At 39.0% G+C, this 24,087-nt stretch overlaps 1 protein-coding gene and 1 long non-coding RNA gene across 3 annotated transcripts in view; one reads left to right on the top strand and one right to left on the bottom strand.

Annotated features, from left to right (window-relative positions):
- Positions 1-20,193, bottom strand: part of LOC102517879 (up-regulator of cell proliferation) — an 88,362-nt gene extending 68,169 nt beyond the window's left edge. Inside the window, exon 1 of the mRNA XM_032470980.1 lies at positions 19,755-20,193. The gene's annotated coding sequence lies outside the window, so the exon portion shown is untranslated. The remainder of the gene's footprint in view (positions 1-19,754) is intronic.
- A 149-nt stretch (positions 20,194-20,342) lies between these two features.
- Positions 20,343-23,337, top strand: LOC116660771. Of its 2 annotated transcripts, none has more exons than XR_004316387.1 (2): positions 20,343-20,462; positions 22,003-23,337. It is a non-coding gene; the product is annotated as an uncharacterized LOC116660771 (long non-coding RNA). The 2 variants fall into 2 exon arrangements; XR_004316388.1 differs by having other exon boundaries at positions 20,359-20,442.
- The last annotated feature ends 750 nt before the right edge of the window (positions 23,338-24,087 follow it).

The following is a 24,087-nucleotide window of genomic DNA, read 5'->3' as shown; positions in this document are numbered from 1 at the left end:
AGAGAGCCACTCCTCCAAGGTCAAGAAACATAACTCACCTACATAAAATTACAAAAAGAAATTTAGACAAGATGAGGTGGCAGAGGAATATGTTCCAGGCAAAGGCACAAGATAAAATCCCCCAAAAATAAATAAGTGATGAGGAGATAGGCAATCTACCTGAGAAAGAGTTCAGAGTAATGATTGTTAAGATGATCACAAAACTTGGGAGGAGAATAGATGCACAGAGGGAAGTTTTTATCAAAGAGTTAGAAAATATAAAGAATATGCAGAGTTGAAGAATACAATCACTGAAGCAAGCAATACACTAGAAGGAACCAGGCATAGTCTAAATGAGGCAGAAGAAGAGGTCGGTGAGCTAGAAGACAGAAAGGAGCAAATCACTACTGCAGAACCATAAAAAGGGAAAAAAATGGGGATAGTTTAAGAGACCTCTGGGACAACATGAATTGCACTAATATCACATTATAGGAGTATCAGAAAAAGAAGAGAGAAAAGAAAGGACCTAAGAAAATATTTGAAGAGACAATAGCTGAAAAATTCCCTTACTTGGGAAAGGAAACAGTCACCCAAGTCCAGGATGCACAGAGTCCTACACAGGATTAACCTGAGGGACACACCAAGGCACACTGAGTAATCAAATTGACAAAAATTAAAGATAAGGAGAAAATATTAAAATCAGCAAGAGAAAAGCAACATATAACATACAAGGGAACTCTCATAAGGTTATCAGCTGATTTTTCAGCAGAAACTCTACAGGCCAGAAGGGAGCGGCACAATATATTTAAAGTGATGAAAGGGAAAAACCTACAACCAAGAACACTCTACCCAGCGAGGCTCCCATTAACATTTGATAAAGAAACCAAAAGCTTCACAGATAAGCAAAAGCTAAAAGAATTCAGCACCACCAAACCAGCTTTACAACAAATGTTAAAGGAAATTTTATAGGTAAAAAAGACAAGGCCACAATTAGAAACAAGAAAAGTAATCATGAGGGGAGGAGGGTACCAATGCAGGGTATCTAAAATGCATTTAAAATTAAGAAATCAGCAACTGAAAAGAGTCATGTATAGATATAGATATTGATAGATAGATTTTTATACCAAAACCTCATGGTAAGCGCAAACCAAAAATCTATAATAGATATACACACAGAAAAGAAAGAGGAATCCAAATGTAACTCTATAGTCATCAAACCACAAGAGAAAATAAAAAGAACAAGAAAAAAAGATCTATAAAAACAAATCCAAAACAAATAATAAAATGGCAGTAAGAACATACATATCAATAATTACCTTAAATGTAAATGGATTAAACTCTCCAACCAAAAGACACAGACTGGCTGAATGGATACAAATACAAGATTAATGTACATGCTGTCTACAAGAGACCCTCCACAGAGCTAGAGACACATACAGACTGAAAGTGAGGGCATGGGAAAAGATATTCCATGCAAATGGAAACCAAAAGAAAGCTGAAGTAGCAATATTTGTACGAGACAAAATAGATTTTAAAATAAAGACTGTTAAGAGAGACAAAGAGGACATGACATGTTTAAGGGATCAATCCAAGAAGAAGATGCACAATTGTAAATAGATACACACCCAACACAGAAGCACTTCAATGTATAAGTCAACTGTTAACAGATGTAAAAGGAGAAATCAACAGTAACACAATAATGGAGGGGGGGCTTAACACCCCACTTACATCAATGGACAGATCATCCAGACAGAAAATCATTAAGGAAATACAGGTTTTAAAAAATGCATTAGACCAGGTGGACTTAATTGATATTTACAGAGCATTCCATCTGAAAGCAGTGCACATTCTTCTCAAGTGCACATGGAACATTCTCCAGAATTAATCATATGTTGGCCCACAAAGCAAGCCTCAGAAAATTTAAGAAGTTTGAAATCATGTCAAGCACTTTTTCTGACCACAACACTGTAAGATTAGAAATGAACTACAAAAAAAAAAAAAAAACTGCAAAACCTGCAAACATGTGGAGGCTAAAAAATATGCTGTTAAACAACCAATGGATCGTTGAAGAAGTCAAGGAGGAAATCAAGACCTCTGGGACACAGAAAAGCAGCTCCAAGAGGGAAGTTTATAGAGATACAAGCTTACCTCAGGAAACAAGAAAAATCTCAAATAAACAACCTAACTTTACACCTAAAGCAACAAGGGAAAGAAGAACAAAAACCCTCAAGTTAGTAGAAGGGAAAAAAATCATAAAGATTAGAGCAGAAATGAAAGAAATAGAGACAAAAATAGAAAAGGTCAATGTAACTAAAAGCTGGTTCTTTGAAAAGATAAACAAAATTGATAAACCTTCAATCAGACTCCTCAAGAAAAACAGGGAGAGGGCACAAATTAATAAAATCAGAAATGAAAAAAAAGTTACAACTGACACCACAGAAATACAAGGTATCATAAAAGGCTACTATGAGCAACTACGCACCAACAAAAAGGACAACCTAGAAGAAATGGACAATTTCTTAGAAAGGTACAATTGGTCAACACTGAACCAGGAAGAAATAAAAATAAAAATAGACCAATTACCAGTACTGAAATCAAATCAGTAGTTTAAAAACTCCCAACACATAAAAGTCCAGGACCAGATGGCTTCACAGGTGAATTCTGCTAAACATTTAGAGAAGAGTTAACACCTACCCTTCTGAAACTATTCCAAAAAATTGCAGAGAAAGGAACACTTCCAAGCTCATTCTGTGAGGCCGCCATTACCCTGATACCAAAAACAGACAAAGACATCATGAAAAAAAGAAAATTACAGGCCAGTATCACTTATGAATGTAGATTCAAAAAATCCTGAACAAAATACAAGCAAATCAACTCCAACGATGTATTAAAAGGATCATACACCATGATCAAGTAGGATTTATCCCAAAGATGGAAGGATTTTTCAATATCTGCAACTCAATCAGTGTGATACACTACACTAACAAATCGAAGAATAAAAACCATATGATCATCTCAATAGATGTAGAAAGACTTTTGATAAAATTCAACATCCATTTATAGTTTTTAAAAAACTCTCTAAAAAGTGGGCATAGAGGGAACATACTCAACATAATAAAGGCAATATATAACAAACCCACAGCTAACATCATATTTAATGGTGAAAAGTTGAAAGCATTTCCTCTAAGATTTGCTCCTCCAGGAATAAGACAAGGATGACAACTCTCACTACTTTTATTCAACTCAGTTTTGTAAGACCTAGCCACAGCAATCAGAGGAAAAAAATAAATAAAAGGAATCTAAATTGGAAAAGAAGTAAAGCTGTCACTGTTTGCAGATGACATGACACTATACATCGAAAATCACGAAGACACTACAAGAAAATGACTAGAGCCCATCAATGCATTTGGTGAAGTGGCAGCATACAAAATTAATACAGAGAAATCGGTTGTATTTCTATATACTAACAACAAAATAGCAGAAAAAGACATTAAGGAAACAATCCCATTTACCATCACATCAAAAAGAATAAAATACTTAGGAATAAGCCTACCTAAGGAGGCAAAGGACCTGTACTCTGAAAACTATGAGACACAGATGTAAGAAATGGAAGATGAAACAAGCATATGTGAAGATATACTGTGTTCTTGGATTGGAAGAATCAATATTGTTAAAATGGCCATACTACCCAAGGCAATATACAGATTCATGGCAACCCCTATCAAACTAGCAATGACATTTTTCATATAACTGGGAAAAAAATGCTAAAATTTTTATGGAAACACACAAGACCCCTAGTCTTGAGAAAGAAGAATGGAGCTGGGGGAATCACACTCCCTGACTTCAGACTATACTACAAAGCTACAGTAATCAGAACATTACGGTACTGGTGCAAAAACAGATACACAGATCAATGGAATGGGATAGAAAGTCCAGAAATAAACTCACTCACACATCGATGGTCAATTAATCTATGACAAAGGAGGTAAGATTTTACAATGGAGGAAAAAACAGTCTCTTTGATAGGTGGTACTGGGAAAACTGGACAGTTACCTGTAAAAGAATGAAATTAGAACATTATTTAACACCATACACAAAAATAAACTCAAAATGGATTAAATACCTGAATTTAAGACTGCATACTATAAAACTCCTAAAGGAAAACACAGGCAGAACACTCTTTGACATAAATCACAGCAATACTGCTTTTGAACCAGCTCCTACAGTAATGGAAATAAAAGTAAAAATAAGCAAATGGAACCTGATTACACTTAAGAACTCTTGCACAGCAAAGGATACCATCAACAAAATGAAAAACACAACCTACAGAATGGGAGAAAATATTTGCAAATATTTGCAACCGACAAGGGACTAATTTCCAAAATATACAGTTCACACAGCTTAATATCCAAAAAAGCAAGCAACTCAATCAAAATATGGGCAGAAGACCTAAATAGACATCTCTCCAAAGAAAACATCCAGATGGCCAACAGCACATGAAAAGAGGCTTGACATCACTAATTGCTAGAGAAATGCAAATCAAAACTACAATGAGGTAACACCTCACACCAGTCAGAATGGCCATGATCAAAAAGTCTACAAATGACAAGTGCTGGAGAGGGTGTGGAGAAAAAAGATCCCTCCTACACTGTTGTTGGGAATGTAAAGTGGAGCAGCCACTATGGAGGACAGTATGGAGATTCCTCAAAAAACCAAAAGTAAACTAACCACATGATCCAGCAATCCCACTCCTGGGCATACAGCTGGCGGAAAATATAATTTGAAAAGACACATGCAGTGATGAAAGAGAAAGATTTACAACCAAGAACACTCTATCCAGCAAGGCTCCCATTCAGATTTGATGGAGAAAACAAAAGCTTCACAGATAAACAAAAGTTAAAGAATTCAGTACGACCAAACCAGCTTTACAACAAACATTAAAGGACCTTCTCTAGTCATCAAACCATAAGAAAAGAGAACAAAAATAAGAAAGAAAAAGGAAAAAGGCCTACAAAAGATTACTTTGGCTGTTTGGGGTCTTTTGTGGTTCCTTACAAATTTTGGAATTCTTTGTTCCAGATCTGTGAGGAATGTCGTGGGTGTTTTCATGGGGATTGCGTTGGATCTGTGGGTTGCTTTGGGTAGTGTGGCCATTTAGATATTGTTGATTCTTCCAATCCAAGAGCACAAAATAGCTTTCCATTTCTTTGTGTCATTTCAGTTTTTGGTTTTTAGAGTATCAGTAACCTCCTTGGTTGAGTTTATTTCCGGGTATTTTGTCATTTTCAATGCAATGGAAATGTTTATGCCAGTTATAAAATTCTGGGTTTTGAAATTTTAAAAAAAGTGAATGAAAGGCCACAAATGGCAAAGTATCCATCTTTCTCATGGGTGAGTTGTTTATCTTGGCAATTATAAATAATATTGCTGTGAATAGCAGGGTGTGTGTATCTTTTTGAATTAATTCTTATTTTGTGGTTGACTTTATTCCTTTAATAACTGTGTAAATTTAAAAAGCTAAAGCTCTAAATGTTCTTAGAAACAATGAACAGTATATATATGTAAAGTTAAAAAATACATGCAGTAAAAAAATGTTGTATTAGTTTCTGGTGTACAGTGTGGATGGACTTGGAGGGTACTGTGCTGAGTGAAATAAGTCAGAGAAAGAAAGACAAATGCTATAAGATATCACTTACATGTGGAATCTTAAAAAATACAACAAACTAGTGAATATAACAGAAAAGAAACAGACTCATGGATGTAGAGAAGGAACTAGTGGTTGAACAAGGGGGAGAAGGAAGGGGGAGGGGCAAGACGGAGGTGAGGATTACGAGGTACCAGCTATCAGATGTAAAACAAGCTACAACGATGTATTGTACAACAGTGGGGAACAGAGCCAGTATTTTATAATAGCAATAAATGGAGTATGACCTCTAAAAATCTGTAATCATGTTGTATACCTGTAACACATAATATTGTACATCAACTATACTTGGAACCTACAAGTATTCTTGTAGAACTGTCTATTTCTCCCTTCAAGTCCCTCAATTTTTTACTTCCTATATTTTGATGGTCTGACATTAAGTGCATAAATTCTTATAACTGTTACATCTTGCCGCATTCAAATATTTGCTGATAGGTACTGCCCACTGTCTCTTGTAACCAGTTTTGATTTGAAGCCTATTCCATCTGAAATTAGCATAGCCACTCCTGCCCTCTGTTAGTAACTATTTAAATGTAACATCTTTCTCTGTCCTTTCACTTTCACAAAAAATGGTTTGTGTCTTTGGATCTCAAGTGAGCCCCTTATAGGCAGCATATAGTTGGATCATGTGTTTTTATGCATTCTGACAATTGCTGTCTTTTAATTGGAGACTTTAACCCACTTACAATTAAAGTAATTACTGATAAGGAAGCACTTAATTTCTGTCATTGTGCTTTTGGTTTTCTACAGGCCTATAACTTTGTCCTTCATTCCTTGCAATCCTCTCTCTTTTTTTTTTTTATTTTGTTTTGTTTTGTTTTGTTTTGTTGATGTTTTGGTAGTGAAATGTTTACATTCCTTCTTGATTTCCTTCTGTGTATATTCAATAGCAATTGTCTTTGTAGCTGCCATGGGGATTACATTTAATGTCCTAATGCTGTAACAAACATTTGAATTTATAGCACATTAACTTCAATAACATACAAAAACTCAGCTCCTAGACACTCTGTCCCCACCTCTTTGGGTTGCTGACGTCACAAGTCACATTTCTATACGTGTGCCCCAAAACATAAACCAACAACTCTTCAAATGCATCCATCTCCTAAATTACATACAGAACAAGATTTGGAGTTACAAACCAAAGTTACATTAATACTAGCTGTTACATCAATTTTTTAATTTAAATATACTGGTGTCTTCAGTCATGCAGAAAACAAAAAGTGCAGCTACAATCCATTGTTACAATTATACTAGCTATGGGGGTGGAGGGTGGGAAGGGACAGACGGGATTTCAAAATTGTAGAATAGATAAACAAGATTATACTGTATAGCACAGGGAAATATACACAAGATCTTACGGTAGCTCACAGTGAAAATGAATGCGACAATGAATATATGCATGTTCACGTGTAACTGAAAAATTCTGCTCTACACTGGAATTTGACACAACATTGTAAAATGATTATAAATCAATAAAAAATATTTAAAAAGAAAAGTAAAAAACCAATTATACTAGCTATTAGAATTGCCCATGTATTTACCCTTACTGAGATCTTTATTTCTCCATACAGCCTTGGGTTACTGTCTAATGTCCTGTCACTTTGCAGGACTCCCTTGCGCACTTCTCCCAGGGCCAGTCTAGTGCTCACAAACTCCTTCAGCTTTTTGAGAACTTTTTTCAGCTTCTTGATTTCTCCCTCACTTTTGAAAGACAGTATTGCTGGATACATGAATCCTGGGTGAGTTTTTTCCCTTAAGCACTTTTAATATATCTCCCCCCTATTTCTGCCCTCAAAAGTTTCTAATGAGCAATCTGCAGATAATCTCTTTGAGGATCACTTGTATGTCATGATTTGCTTCCCGCTTGCTTGCTTTCAAGATTTCTTCTTTTCCTTTGTAGTTTGAAAATTAAATGTCATGTGTCTTGGTATAAGTCTGTTTCATGAATCTTAACTTGGAGTTCACTGAGCTTCTTGGATGTTTACATGAATGTCTTCCTTTAAACTGGGGAAGCTTTCAGCTATTATTTCTTCAAACATTTTCTCTGACTCTCTCTTCTTCTGGGACTCACAATGTGTGCCTTTGCCTTTCTGATGGCATCCAGTATCTCTTAGACTCTGATGCTTTTCTTCAATCTTTTCTATCTCTGTTCCTTAGACTAGATCATTTCTATTGTCCTAGTTTCAAGTTCGCTTAATCATTCTTCTGCCTGCCAAGTCTGCCTTTGAATCCTGCTAGTGGATCTTTTATTTCAGTTACTGTACTCTTCAGCGCCAGAATTTTGTTTTGGCTTCTTTTTAGGTTTTGTATCTCTTTATTGATATTTCCATTTTGTTCACTCATCATTTTCTTAACTGTTTCCACGTCTTCCTTTACTTTTTTCCAGCATCTTCAGGACCATTGTTTTAAAGTCTTTGTCCAATATACCTGTCATGAAGTATTTTCAGGGACTGATTTGGTGGTAATTCTGGAAATCAGATTCTTCCACCATTTCCCAGGGTTTGGTCTTGGGCATTTTTTTTAAATTTGTTTTTTATTGTTTTAAGCTGTCTCTTTGCTTAGGAGTAGCCTAAGGAGTAAACTTAAGGTCTTCTCTGATCCTTTCTGAGCATTTTCCTAAGAATGCACAGTAACTTTCTAATTTTCCCCACATACGAAGTTGTTTCTGAACATTCTAGTCTTTAACATGTGGCTGCCAAAAGTGGAAAAAGTGAAAATTTAAGGTGGGAGGTGAGAGTGTTGGCCTTTTTTTAAATGGCAGTATAGTTGATTAACAATGTTGTGTTAGTTTCTGGTGTACAGCACAGTGGTACTGTGATTCAGATATTAAAAGTATATTTTTTTTATTATAGGTTATTACAGACATTGAAAGTGGTTTCCTCTGCTATACATTAGGATCTGTTTTTTTATCTATTTTATACACAGTAGTTTGTACCTGCTAATTCCAAACTTCTAATTTATCCCTCCCCTCCCTTTCCCCTTTGGCAACCATAAGGTTGTCTTCTATGTCTATGAGTCTCTTTCTGTTTTGTACATAAGTTCATTTGTAACTTTTTTTAGATTCCATATATAAATGATATTATATAATATTTGGTTTTTTATGACTTACTTCACTTAGTATGGTAACTTCTAGGTCCATCCATGTTGCTGCAAATGGCATTACTTCATTCTTCTTTATGGCTGAATAGTATTACATTGTGTGTGCGTGCGTGCGTGCATGTGTCACATCACATCTCCTTTGTCCAATCATCTGTTGATGGGCTTTTAGGTTGCTTCCATGTCTTGGCTACTGTAAATTGTGCTGCTGTGAACATTGGGGTGCTTGTGTCTTTTTGAATTAGAGTTTTCTCCAGATATACGCCCAGGAGTGGGACTGCTAGATGATATGGTAGCTCTATTTTTAGTGTTTTAAGGAGTCTCCATACTGTCTTCCCATAGCGGCTGCATCAAATTACATTCCCACCAGCAGTGTAGGAGGGCTCCCTTTTCTCCACACCCTCTCCAGCACTTATTGTTTGTGGAGAAGTGCTGGCCCTTTAATTCCCGTCTAAGTCACTTCAGTTAAGAGGGTGAGGGGCTTGCAACAATGTGGGGAGGTGCAGCAGCAATGGCTGACCCCTCTTTGTGTCACCTCTGTGATCAGAAGCAGCAATCAGAGCACAGATGCCGGATATTTGGAGGACAGGGTTCTTTTTGCCCTCCTTGCTTCTCACAAGATGGTCAAGCTGCTCCAGGAGCACAGTCAAACCGCGTACCATGTGATGGTAGGTTGGAGACTAGTAGCTGCTACTGTGCTAGGAGCTGACATTGACAGAAACTCACCAATTTACTGCTACAAGTTACCTGGCTTCAACAGACTTCAGAGCTCCAAAACAGATACATTAGATGATTCTGCTGGTGCAGCTGCTGCCTAGTTGGGCAGACAGACTCCTGGTGCTTCTGATTGCACCATCTTCCCAGAATCCTTTTTAATCTTCTCTTTTTCTTCATCTATCCAGATAAAGATTTGTCAATTTTGTTGTTCTTTAAAAAATACATACATTTTTTATTTTCATTCATCTTATCTATCATTTTTCTAATCTATATTTCACTCATCTCTGTTATTTTTTATTATTTATTCCTTCACATAGCTTTGGGTTTAATTCCTTCCTCCCTTCCAAAGGACAGTTTTTGGCAGATATAGGATTCTTGATTGACACTTTGTTGTTTTTCTTTCAGTATTTTGAATATACCAGCCCACTGACTTTTGGCATCCAAAGTTTCAGGAGAAAAGTCTACTTGATAATCTTATTGAGGATCCTTTTTATGTGATGAATCGCTTCTCTCTTGTTGCTTTCAAGATTTTCTTTTGACAGCTTTTGTGTCTTCTTGTGGCTTTCTCTGAATTCATCTTATTAAGAGTTCATTAAGGTTCTTGAATGTTTTTATTCTTGTCTTTCCTCAGATTTGGAAAGTTTTCAGGCATTTTTTCTTCAAATAATCTCTTTGTCCCTGCCTGTTAGTCTCTCCTGGGACTCCCGCAATGTATGTTGATCCTCTTGAAGATTTTCCACAGGTTTCTTAGGATTCGTTTGCTTTTCTTCAATCCTTAGTCTTTCTATTCCTCAGACTTGATAATTTCAATTGTTTTAGCTTCTAGTTCACTAATTCTTTCTTCTGCTCAAATCTGCTTTTGAATGCATCTAGTGAGTTTTTCATTCAAGGTATTGTACTTTTCCGCTCCAGAATTTCTTTTTGATGTATTCTTATATTTTCTCTTTCTTGATATCTCCATTTTGTTCATACATTGTCCTGACTGTCTCCATGTCTTCCTTTAGTTTTTTTAGCATTTCAATTCTGTCTGTTGTGTCTGCCATCTGGCCTTTCTGACCAGTGTTTTGTTTTTGGTTTTGTTTTGCTTTGAATGGCAAAATGTTTTTTCCTGTTTCTTTGTATGTCTTATAACTTGGGGAGAGGGAGTGTTGAAACACTTGGTATTTGAATCTAATAGTGTAGTAAGTCTGGAAAACAGATTGTCCCATTTCCCCAGGCTTTCCTTTCCTTTTGTTTATTATTTTTAATATTTTGTTTAATTTAGGCTGTCTGCCAGGGATCAGCCTGAGGTATAAACTTAAGATCTTCTCAGGCTGAGGTCTTGTATGAGCCTGTGTTTCTCCTTAGGCATGCATGGTAACTTTCTAAATTCCCCTGTATGTGTAATTGCTTTTGAATGTCCTGCTCATTAAATGTCTTGCTCCCCCCAAAAAAGAGGGAAAGAGATAAATAAAGATGGCGAAAATAGTTGCAGCTCTTTAAATCTCCTGGAAGTTGTTTCAGCTGTTGCAAGAGGCTTGCAACAATGTGGGGTATGGTGCAGCACTGGCTGTCACATCTATGTCTTTACTTACATTATCAGAAGCAGCAAATCAGAAATCAGATTCCTGATATTTGGAGGACAGGGTCCTTATGGTCCATTCTGAGTCAGCAAGCTTCAAGTAAGCTGCTTCTGGTTCAAACGCACAACTGACTGTCACGGAGTTGAGGGTGGGGGATGGGTGGCCATTGCAGAAATTGACCAGAATCACATGGAATTTCCCATTCAAGCCTTCCCCTTGAAGTTGCAAGTCTGAATAAACTCCAGAGTTCCAACGTAGTTGTATCAAGCAGATTCTGCCAGTACAATCGTCGAGGCAAGAAGACAAGTTTCCTGGCACTTCATACTCGGCCGTCTTCCCAGAATCCCACAGCTCTTTTTATGTATTGCTAAATCCTACTTATTAACTTTTCATTGAGAATTTCTGCATCTGTATTCCTGAGAGATATTAACCTGTAGTTTTTCTTTTTTATGAATGGTCTTTGTATGGTTTTGGCTTCAGGATAATACTGGCCTGACAAAACGAGTTGGGGAATTTCTCATTTTCTGTTTTCTGGAAGACAGTGTGTAGAAATGCTTATTCTTTATATGTAGGATTTTCCACTGAAAACATCGGATTCTTTCTTGGGAGTTTTTTAATTAAAAATTCAATTTCTGTAATGTCTGTTGAACTATGTAAATTATGTATTTCATATTGGGTGAGTTTTGAGGAACTAGTCCATTCACTTAAGTTGTCAAATTTATGCATGTAAAATTGTTTATACTTCCTCATTCTACTTTTGATGTCTACAAGCTCTGCAGTGATGTCCCATTTCATTTCTGATATTGCTACTTTGTGTTATCTTTTTTGCTTTATTGATCTCAGAAGTTTGTCAATATTATTGATCTTTTCCAATAATCATCTTTTGTTTACTTTCTCTATTGTTTTTCTGTTTTCAATTTCATTGATTTCTCTGTATATTATTTATTTCTGCATCTCTGGGTTTTACCCTGCTCTTCTTTTTATAGGATCTTAAGGTGAGATTTTACATTATTTTCTTGAGATTTTTCCTCTTTTCTAATGTAAGAATTTGGTGCTATAAACTTTTCTCTCAGCACTACTTTAGTTATATGCCACACATCTTGGTATGCTTTACTTTCATTTTCATTTAGTTCAATGTGTTGTTTTTATTTCCTTTGTGACTTCCTCTCTCACCCAAAGATTACTTAGCAACTTATTCTTTAGTTTCCAATTGTTTGGAGGTTTTTCCTGTTGTCTTTCTCTTATGATTTCTAGTTTGGTTCCATTGTGGTGAAAGCACACACAGTATGAATTCAATTATCTTTAAAATGTTGAATTTATTTTATAGTCCTGTCATGGTAAGTGGTTGATCTTGGTAAACTACCCGTGGGAACTTGAAAGTAATGTCTATTGCGCTGTTGTTGAGTGAACTGGGGTGTGTGTGTGTGTGTGTGTGTGTGTGTGTGTGTGTGTGTGTGTGTGTGTTGGATCCTGCTGATTTATGGTACTGCTGAGTCATATATCCTTGCTGATTTTCTGTGTACATCAGTCAATTGTTGAAAGGGAGGCTTTGAAATCTCCAACTATAACCATGCATTTGTCTATTTCTCCTCTCAGTTCTGTCAACTTTTTTCATAAATAAAGTTTATTTATGTATTTACTTTACAATATCATATTTTTTAAATTGAAGTGTAGTTGACATACAATGTTACATGTTACAGGTATATAATACAGTGACTCACAATTTTTTAAAGGTAATTTCCATTTATAGTATTTATAAAATATTGGCTAGATTCCCATGTTGCACAATACATCCTTTTTGCTTATTTTATACCTGAGTTGGCACCTCTTAATCCCCCACCCTCATCTTGCCCCCCCCCTCGTCCCTCTCCCCACTGGTAACCACTAGTTCCTTCTCTACATCTGTGAGTCTGTTTCTTTTCTGTTATATTCACTAGTTTGCTGTATTTTTTAAGATTCCACATGTAAGTGATATCTTAAAGTATTTGTCTTTCTCTGTCTGACTTATTTCACTCAGCACAGTGCCCTCCAAGTCCATGTATGCTGTACACCATAAGCTAAAACAACATTTTAAATCAACTGTACTTCAATTTAAAAGCAAACAAACAACAACCCATTTAAAATATGTGCAGAAGAACTGAACAGACATTTTTCCAAAAGAGGAAATGCAGGTGGCCAACAGGAACATGGAAAGTTGCTCAACATCACCAACATCAAGGAAATGCAAATCAAAACCACAACGAGACACCACCTCACACCTGTCAGAATGGCCATCATCAAAAACAGCAGAAATGCCAGATGTTGGCCAGGATGTGGAGAAGAGGGAACCCTGTACACCATTGGTGGAAATGTAAGTTGGTGCAGTCACCATGGAAAACAATATGGAGGTTTCTCAAAAACCCCAAAACCAGTTTTGTCCATTTTTGCTTTAAGTATTTTGCAGCTCTGTTTTTTGGTACATACAGATTTAGGATTGCCGTATCCTCTTGAGAGCCTGACTCTTTTATTATTATGAAATGCTCTCTGACCCTGGTAATTTTCTTTGCTATAGAGTCTACTTTATCTGCCATTAATACAGCCTACTGCTTTTTTAAAAATTAAAGTTTGCGTTGCATTCTCTTTTTCCATCTTTCAATTTCAGCCTACCTATACCATTAATTTTGAACTGAGTTTCTTGTGGGGAGCTTATAGCAGGTCTTGTTTGTTTGTTTGTTTATCTACTCTGTCCTTCTCTTTTAATTGGTGTTTTCAGACATTTATATTTAATGTAACTACTGATATGCTAGGACTTCAGTGGAGATTTTGTTTCATTTTGTTTTGTTTCCTTCCTGTTTTCTTTTTCGGCCTCCCTTTAAGTGACTTGTACCTTTTATTTTAGAATTACATTGTGCTTTATCAATGATGCTTTTCAATGTACCTCTTTGTATAAGTGTTTACTTGTTGCTCTAGGCATTATGTTATGCATACGTAACTTTTGGTGTATTTTATCCATTTGAGTGAAGTGTTAAAACCTTACAATCCTTTAAATTCTTGTACCCTGTGTCATTTATAATAAAATTGTCCTAAATATTTCCCCTACATGCTTTTGAAATGCACATCAATGTTGCAATTTTTATTTATTATTTTATTTTATTTTATTTATTATTAAATTTTCATCTAATTTAGAAAACTTAAAGAGAAAAAATCCATTGTATTAACTAATATTTTTACTTGATTGTTCTACTGCCTTTCCTGATATTTCAAGATTCCTTCTTTTATCATTCTTTCCAATTCAAGAAACTCCTTTAGCCTTTTTTTTTTTTTAATATGGTAGAACTCCTGGTGACAAATCCTTTTAGTTTTCCTTAATCTGAAAGTGTCTTGATATCCACTTTATTTCTGAAGAATGTTTTCACTGGATATAGAATTCTGAGTTACAGTTCTTTGTTTACAGCACTTGGAAATGTGACTGCCCCTTCCTTCTAGCCCCCTTGGATTCTGATAAGAAGCCTTCTGCCATTCGAATTGCTTTCCACTTCTAGGTAAAATATTTTTTCTTTCTGCTTTCAAGATTTTTTGTCTTTAGTTTTCAAAATTTTGACTATGATGTACTTTGGCATGATATATTTGGGGGGTGTCCTATGTGGGGTTAGCATCTGTAATTGCTAAACCGCTAATAGTTCTAGAAGCTTTTTGTAATCTCATTCAGATTTTTGTGTGTAGACAAGCATGCGAATACTTTTGTGAATACTTACTTTTTTCCAGTCTGCCTTTTATTTCTTGTCCTTGCCTTTAAAAAAAAAATGGCTAGGGCATCCAGTATAACATGGATAGTAGTGAAAACAAACTTGCCTTATTCCTGATCTTAGGGTGAAGCAGAGGAAGCATGTAGCCCTTTCATTACCGTTGTGGACTGAATGTTTATTTCCCCTCAAAATTTATATGTTGGAGCCCTAACTCTGAGTGTGGCTAAATTTGGAGATGGGGTCTCTATGGAAGAAATTAAGGTTGAATGAGGTCATAAGGGTGGGGCTCTGATCCAACAGGACTGAGAGAACTAGTGCTCACCCCCTACCCCACTCACCATGTACACGCACCCTGGAAAGACCCTGCGAGTACCTAGTGAGAAGAAGGCCATTTACACAGCAGGAGGAGAGCCCTCATGGAAGCCAAGGCAGCCAGCACCTTGGTCTTGGACTTCTAACCTCGCGAGCTGTGAGAAAATAAATTTCTGTTATTTAAATCACTCATTATATGGTATTTATGGCAGTCCTGGCAAACTAACACAGATTCCCTTGGCTCAAGTTTTTTCAGTAGGTTGCAGTCAAGCTGTCAGCCAGGATCATCCTAATGCTTGAATGGGGAAGGATCGAATTCCAAGCTCATTCATATGGTGTTGGCAGGATTCAGTTTCTTGTGGAGTGTTAGACTGAGGACCTGTTCTTCACTAGCTATCGCTAAGAGACCTGACTTCCTTGGCACAAGGGACTCTCCACAGGGCAGCTTACAATACGGCAGCTAGTTTCCATCACAGTGAGGAAGTGAGGGACCTAGGGAGCAAAGAAACAAGAGAGTGTGAGAGCAAGAGGTCTGCTCAAGATGGACCCTAAGCTCAGACGTGTCATCCCATCAACTTCTCTATTCATTGGAAACATCACTAAATCCAGCCCACACTCAAGGAGAGATCACAAAAGAGCCTGAATACTAGGAGATAGGTATCAGTCAGAGGCCACCTTAGACTCTCCCGACAACAAGCTCTCAATGGCCAAATTTGGGATGACTTGAGAAGCATATTAAATGATGACACTAATGGATTAAAACCGACAGAATAAACATCCATGGGTCCATACTGATATAAACAAGATACCTGAATAAATACAGATCTTCCTCAGTGTAAGATGGGGCTATGTCCTGATAAACCCACCATAGGTTGAAAATGCACTTAATACGCCTACTAAACATCGCAGATTAGCCTAGCCTGTCCTAAACATGCTCAGAACACTCAACGCTAGCTTGCAATCGGGTTTAAGCATCTAACACAAAGACTATTTCGTACTAAAGTACTGAAAATCTCGTGTATTTTGCTGAATGCTGTACTGAAAGTAAAAACAAAATGGCCCCATGGGTACAGAATGGTTGTAAGTGTACTGGTTGTTTACCTTCCTGATTGTGGGGCTTACTGGTTCACTGCTGCTCCCCAGCATCACAGGAGAGCATCATAACACAACGCTAGCCCAGGGAAAGATCAAAACTCAGAATTCAAAGTATGGTTTCTACTGAACTTCTGTTGCTTTCAAATCAACTTCAAAGAAGTGTAAGTTGAACCACTGTAAGTCAAAGACTATCTGTAAGTAAATGGAGGAGAAAGGACAGCTCTTCCTTACAGCAGAATTCCATTTAACAAACGTAGAAAGAAAACTCGAAATAGAAAATTACCACTTGGTAAATACCACAGTAATAACTGCTGTAAGCAAGAATGGAATCTGAAATTACTGGATGATTTGACACAAGATTGTAAAATGATTATAAATCAATAAAAAATGTTAAAAAATTAATAAAAAATGAAAACCTCTTTAAAAAATCACTGGGTGAAAGTCTGATTTTAAAAAATAATATATTTACTTAATCTCAAAGTTTCTCCTCACAATCCACTTAATTTAAAAAGAAACATGTTTAGCTATACAGTGGAGTAATCTGACAAATGACTTAACAAAATAATCAGACTTAACCAGTAATGATTTATCAATGTCACGTGTCTCTAATATGATGCACCAAAAAGTGCAAAACATCATTTCTGTAATAGTCTTGCCAAAAATGCATAACCTTAACCTCATCAACCAGAAAACCCAAATTGAGGAGCAGTTTACAAAATAACTTTCACATACTCTTCAACTGTCAAGGTCATCAAAGCCAAAGAAAGACTAAAAGTCATCTAAGATTGCAGGAGGCTACAGTGACAGGATAAACAGATGCAACATGAGATCCTAAGTTGAATCCTGGACCAGAAAAAGGACGTGATGTGGATAATTAGTGAAATTTAAGTGAAATCTGTAAACTAATAAAAAGTATTATTTAGATGTTAATTTTCTCAGATCATTATATTAGTTACATAATATGCTAATGTTAGATGCTGAAGGGTATACAAAAACTCTGTGTATTGTGATTATATTTCAAACAGCTTTACAGACATATAATTTACTCACTAGCAATCACTTCCTAGCTCTGCCCTCTCAGCTCTAGGCAACAACTAATATACTTTATCTCTACAGAGTTACGTATTCTAGACACTTCATATAAATGGAATCATACAACATGGCCTTTTGAGACAGGCTTCTTTTATTTAGCATAATGTTTTCATCCATTTTTATGTGTTAAATTGTGTACCCTCAAAAGATGTTGAAGTCCTAACCCCAGCACCTGTGAACGTGTCTTCATTTGAAATTTGAGTCTTCACAGATGTCAAGTAAAGATGAGGTCATTCGGCACGGTGGGCCCTGATCCAGTCACTGAGTCCTAATAAAAAGGGCAAATTTGGACACAGAGATAGACACACATAGAGGGAAGGCGATGTCAAGACACAGGAAGAACAGCGTCCACAAGCCACAGAATGCCTGAGGCTACCAGAAGCTAGATGACAGGCCTAGAAAAGATACTCCTCCACAGTCCTCAGAAGAAACCAATCCTGCCAATACCTTGATTTCAGACTTCTAGCCTCCAAAACCGCGAGATAATTATTAAGCATCCCAGCTTGCGGTACTGTCATGACAACCCCAGAAATCTAATACATCCATGTCGTAGCGTATATCAGTACTTCATTTTTTTGTATTATCAAATCATTTCATTGTGTGGCTGTACCACATTTGGCTTACTCATTCAACATTTGGGTTGTTTTGACCTTTTGGCTAATATAAAAAAATGCTGCTATAAACATTTGTGTACAAGTTTCTGCGTGGACATGTTTTAATTTCTCTCGGGTATATACCTAAGATCGGAACTGCTAGGTCATATAATTCTACATTTAACTTCTTAAGGAACTGTCAAACTATTTTCCAAAGTAGCCGCACCATTTTATATTCCCACCAGTGAAGTGCCACGGTTCCAGCTTCTCCACATCCTCGGCAATACCTGTGTTGTCTGTCCCTTTCATTACAGCCAAGAAGGCATGAAGTAGTACCTAATTGCAGCCGTGATTTGCATTTCCCTAATAACTAAGGATGTTGAGCTTATTTTATGTGCAATCATTGGCCATTTCTGTATCTTCTTTGGAGAAATTTCCACTCCAATTCTTTACTTTTTAGTTTATCTTTTTCATTAAGTTGTTAAAGTTCTTTACATATTCTGGATACTGAATCCTTATATATATACTTTGCAAATATTTTCTCCCATTCTGTGTGTTTCCTTTTTGCTTCTTTGATGGTGGTGTTCAAAGCACAAAAGCTTTACATTTTCATGAAGTCCAATTTATCAATTTTTATATCTTTTATTGTATTTGCAACACTTCTGTACATGTAAAATTACTTCAACACAAAAACTATGTATAAAAACGTACATAAAAAATTTAGAAGACTATGCTCTAGACTACCAACAGGAAATAGAAGTGGAATTTTTCATTGCTATTCAACACAATTGTTTCTTTTCTTTTTTCCTAGATTATACAAGCGATGCAAATTCTCCGGAAATTTTGGAAACTAACATTATTAGCACACTCATCATCCAGAGACAACCATCATCGTCACTGAGGTTTATATTCTTACATAAATACAAACACTTATAAAAAATTAAGATCATGTATTCTGTTGGGGGAGAACCATGTAAACAACATGAGGATGGATGACTCAAGAATTAACTGGAATTTGTGTTGCAAAGTGACACCAAGGAGAGGTGGTGCTCAACCAGGGCCATTCTGGATTGGGGTCGGGGAGGGGGGGGTGATGCTTGAACTTGCTTTACAAGGTGAGTGATGGCTGTGCATTAGGTGAAAAGAAAAAGGTGGTTTCTAGAGAGCAACCAGGAGTGAAGGAGTGTATTGGGAGCAGTGACAGAAACCCTTAATAGTAAGCCAGACTGGGCGACACTGAATTTTGAGGAGCCTTCCACGGCACTGGGTGTAATCCTTGGAGGTCATGGGGCGTCCTTGAAGACTTCCGGGCAAAGACATGGCTGGGGACCATGGCAATGTCTGTAACATTTTATATTCTGACTGAGTACTTACATAGAGAGGACCGTATGTCTTGATTGACCAGCGAAAGCCTCAGATTACAACTTTGGTCCTGCAGTAATTATACTGCACCTCCTTTCACTCTCAAAAAAGCACCTAAGTTTGGAGGGTAAATACCATCTACACACACACACACACACACACACAATCAGGACTTTCACAATTCTTACTTTTATTATGTGAAATGCACTGAGATTTTCTATTTTTTTTTTTAATGTTGGTTGCAACCCATTTACTTCGTGATGCATTTAATTGTACCTAACGCAAAAACTCTGACCTAGACACCTGCCAGGTCTTGGGGAAAGGAGGGAGGAGGCAGAGAAGTCAGCCTGGAGGCACAGTTTAAGGCCGTGGTTCTCAACTCTGGCAGTGCATCAAAATCCCATCAAGCATCACTGGACATGCCCCTCTCCAGCCCCGTGTACTTTTTGCAAACGTGTGCTTCTGTGCAAAGAGCAGCAACGTATTCGACGTCACACGTGAGAGCATGAATACTTACAGACACACGTTCAAAGCAGGGCTGAGAACCACTACCTCCAGGAACACGCGACAGCCCGGGAGGGCCCACAGGACGGGGGTCAGAGGGCAGGGCCGCGGCGACGCCTCCCTCTCGCCGGCGGCCGCCCCCGGCCCTCGATCACCGGGGGCAGAGAGCGGGCGGAGGCAACAGGCGGCGCACGCGCACCCGCACCCGCACGCGGGGACGCCGCCCCACAGTGCCCCGCGGCGCGCACGCGCAGGGGCCGCCCCCAGCCGGCAGCCCGGGGCCGGGCGCCCCCGCACCCGCAGCGGGGGTGGGATGGCGCTGACGCGGATCCAGGCGAGGCGTCCTCGGCCTTCGGGCTCCCTGCGAGTCCGAAGCGTCGGTTCGCGCGCCGCCCAGTGATCGGCGGCTGAAACGACACGGAGCACGGCGACAGCTCCCACGGAGGGAGGCGGAAGAGCCGCCCTGGCGGCCTTAAAAGCGCACGGCGCGCGGGGCGGGGCGGCGTCACGTGGGACTGTGGGGGGCGGGGCAGCGTCACGTGAGACAAACGGCGCGCGGGGCGGGGCTGCGTCACAAGGGGCTGTGGGGGCGGGGCGGCGGCTGCGGCGCCTTCGCTGGGCGCCTGGCGCTGGATCGGGCTCCGGGCCGCAGCGGGAGGAGGGCGAGCCCCTGCGGGGTGTCGGGAGCGCGGGGAGACGTGGTGCGGGCGCCTGGGGCTGGGTAGGAGCCCCGCGGGGGCGGGGACCGGACGTGGCGGGGCCGGGGCGCGCCTTAGGGCCCAGTGCGGGCACCGCTTTTTCATTCTGCGGGTAATTGGCAGTCCTGTAGGCGTTTATCGTATTAACTAGAATTTGGAAAACGCACAACGGCAGAAGACAGAAAAAGTGTTTTCAGGTCTACCGTATTACCACTTGTTGACGTTCCCGCGCACCTGCTCCCAGTCTCCCCTGTACTTAAAAAGAAGTTATACTGTATTTCGCATCCCGCTTTTTCACGTAGCATTAAACGTGAGCACTTTTCGTATTGTGAAATAGTATTCGTAACTAATTTTGAACGGTAGCATTCCATTAAGTACATGAGCAGTCAGTTACTTAATCATTACCTGTGAGGAATAAACGCGTGGGTCACAGGGACCCTGGGTGGTCCCAAAAAAAAGTGTAGTCAACTTTTTTCTGATTATAAATGTTAATTGTTCTTTACAGAGAACTTAGAAAGTCAGGAAAGTATAGATAAAACCGTATTTCACCTACTCTTAAGATGAACATTTTTTCACATCTCTGAAATTGAAATGTTTCTTAAAATCGCTGTCAGCCAGTAACTTAGAAGTGACCGTAGGCAAGGCAGTCATTCCCAGCCTGCGTGTCCTACGTGTTTATAGACTTCTTTTAGGACTTGGATGAGAACATGTTTAGTACGTGCTTGGCAGACACCGAGCACCCAATATGAGTTAACTGCTACTGATATTCTAAATTTTATATAAAGTAAGTAATGCTGTGATGAGCATCATTGTTCAGTGAGGTTTGATTGCCAGAGGTGGAATTACAAGATCTCTTAAGATGAATAGCTCTCAAAAAAAAAAAAAAAAATGTTTCTGGCACAGTATTCTCTAAAAGGGGTCATCTGTCATCCTAGGACTTGGAGGCAGGTGAATGACGTGCTTAGATCTGTGCCGTAAAAAGAGCCTTCTGGCTCTGATGTGGCCTGGAGTGGGCCAGAGACTGGGACAAAGGGAGAGTAGAGAGTGTTGTGAAACTCATCAAAGGTTCGTGCCTTTGATACCTAAGGCGAGCACCGTGCTGGGGTGCTATGGCAGGGGTAGAAGCGACAGGACTTGAGGAAGAACATGCGGTGAGAGTGAGAGAGGGAGGTGCACGAGATGGGTAACTGGGTGGTGGGTAGTGTCACTGCCTGTGACGGGGAATCAGACGTTTTGAGGCCAGGGAGCCGGGTCGGGGAGATAAGCAGTGCAGGTTTGAACCTGCACTTTGGAACATGTAGGCTGATAAGATTTACAGAAGGGACAGGTAGGAGAAACAAGTTGGGACCTTGAGGATGGCATGGCAACCATTGATAGGAGGTGACTGAAGTCATAAGGCCAAGGGAGAGCCTTCCTTGATACTAACCAGTAAGGGAGAAACCAGAGCTGGCTTCACCAGTATGTGACTCATCCAGTCTCACTGGGCCCCCGGCTGTGAAGGGCCCTGCCCTTGGTTTAATGCTCTGCTGGTGACCGTCTTGAAATTCTTGATTAATTGAACAGGAAACCCTGCATTTTTATTTTGCACGAGGACTCTGCACATTCTATATCAAGACCTGGAAGAAACAACACAACTTGAAAAGTGTCAAGCCCACGGAAGGCACCAGTGGGATGATTTAGGACGCCCTTGCTCACAGAATTGGAGGTCCGCAGGACGTGGGGAGTGACTGCCCTTTTTTTGTGAGAGCCTGTACCCAGCAGCTGTGGGTCCCGCTGCCCACTGGACACGGCCTGGGAGGCTGGGGGGCACTGGCTTCCAGAAGTTCTCAGCCCAGTGAGTCATTTTTTTTTCCCCTTTGCCCCTTGTTATGAATCAAGTCACATTCATGAACCAGTGAATAGTAAGGAGTGTGGCTGCCCTTAGGCCTGGAGCTGAGGGTGAGTCTGCCTGTCCTGAGGGCCTGGAACTGGCCAGAAGCTCCTCAGGACAGAGGGAGGGGAGTGGATGCTGGCAGCTTGAGGCCTGGTCCAGAGGGGGCCTTGGGCTCACCGTGCCCTTAGCTCCCAACCCACAGCCCTTGCCAGCCAACTCCATGCCTTTTTAAAAAGCTGCTTCTAGAGAGTTGAGTACGTATGCATGAACTTTCACTTTATTGATCAAGTATTTCCTTCAATTAAACAAGAATTCACATTTTAAAACTACGAATGTGTGTCTGTAACACTTCTAAATGCCTTCAGCAGGGACAGGGGTTTATGTGACAGCGTTACATTTACGTTTACAGCCATTTTTTTTGTGCTTTTTAAAGTAATATATATCTTTAGAGAAAATTTGGAAAATACCCGCAAAATGCAATTTTCAAAGAAGTCATCTATATCCCCACGAGGAAATTGTGGTTAACATTTTGGTAGCTTTCATTCCAGTCTCTTCCATGTGAATGTGTGTTTCTGATGATCATAGTCACGTGATAGATCAGATTTTTTTATATTCTGCCTTTTCTCCCCTTTTCCTTAATGTTGTTTCATGACATTTTACTCCTGTTACTCTGTAGTGCTTAGAAACTATAATTCTGAGTGATTGCATAATTGATTCAGCTTTCCAAAACAAGTTCAGTCAACTTTTTTTCTGATTATAAATGTTAATTGTTCTTTACAGAGAACTTGGAAAATCAGGAAAGTACAGATGAAAGGGTATTTAACCTACTCTTAAGATGAACTTTTTTTCGCATCTCTGAAATTGGTATGTTTCTTAAAATGGCTGTCAGCCAGGCGGCAGTTGTGACTTAGTGTCACTAGGTTTGCGTGAGCCAGGTGCGTATTACAGAGGTTAAGTGCATTGTTGGTGTGTTGAGTTCAACTGCTTTAAAAATGCCTTCAAAAAGATACTGTGATGAAAGAAAGGGAAGGGAAGGGAAGGGAAGGGAAGGGAAGGGAAGGGAAGGGAAAAAGGAAGGAAGAAAGGGAAAAAGGAAGGAAGAAAGGAAGAAAGAAAGAAAGAAAGAAAGAAAGAAAGAAAGAAAGAAAGAAAGAAAGAAAGAAAGAAAGCTGTTAAATATAAAATTAAAAAAAAGGATACTGTGATTTAACACTGAGATTAAAAGCTTTTGTGAGCACAGGCACAGAAACAGAAGAGCGGGGAGTAACTTTTATGTTAATGGAATAAACGTTGTTGGCGAAAGCACTACAGTTCTCTCTTTTTCATGCCAAGCTAACCAAATGCTTCAGAGACCGCAGAAAGCACCGTGTACCCTTGAGTCAGTGAGACCGGATCACCTTTGCTTGCTGGGGTTTGTGCAAAGAGATTGTGGATCATGGGTCTTTGCAAAATGAGCATCAGTGGCTTGGGAGAAAACTCCAGAAACAGTAGTGAAGGAGTCTTCAAGAATAGCCACATCACTGTTGCATGGACTCTGAACAGAAGACCCAATGTGTTTATTTCACTTCTTTTTTTTTTTTTTTTTGGTATGCATGAGTGATACTTGATTTAAAAAAACAAACAAAAAACTTATGCCCGAGTGAGCTTAACTAATTTTAAAGTGAATTTAAATTAAAAGTTTTCAGTGTAAAGAATGCATTTGGCCTTAGTTTAATTACCAGCATATTTTCTTTCTTAGTTGTACGTATAATAAAAATTGTGTCTAACATTGAACA

Source organism: Camelus ferus, chromosome 31 (assembly GCF_009834535.1).
Source record: "Camelus ferus isolate YT-003-E chromosome 31, BCGSAC_Cfer_1.0, whole genome shotgun sequence".
Lineage (NCBI taxonomy): Eukaryota > Metazoa > Chordata > Mammalia > Artiodactyla > Camelidae > Camelus > Camelus ferus.
Note: the sequence above shows the minus strand (reverse complement) of the source record. Positions and strands in the feature narration are given on the sequence as shown.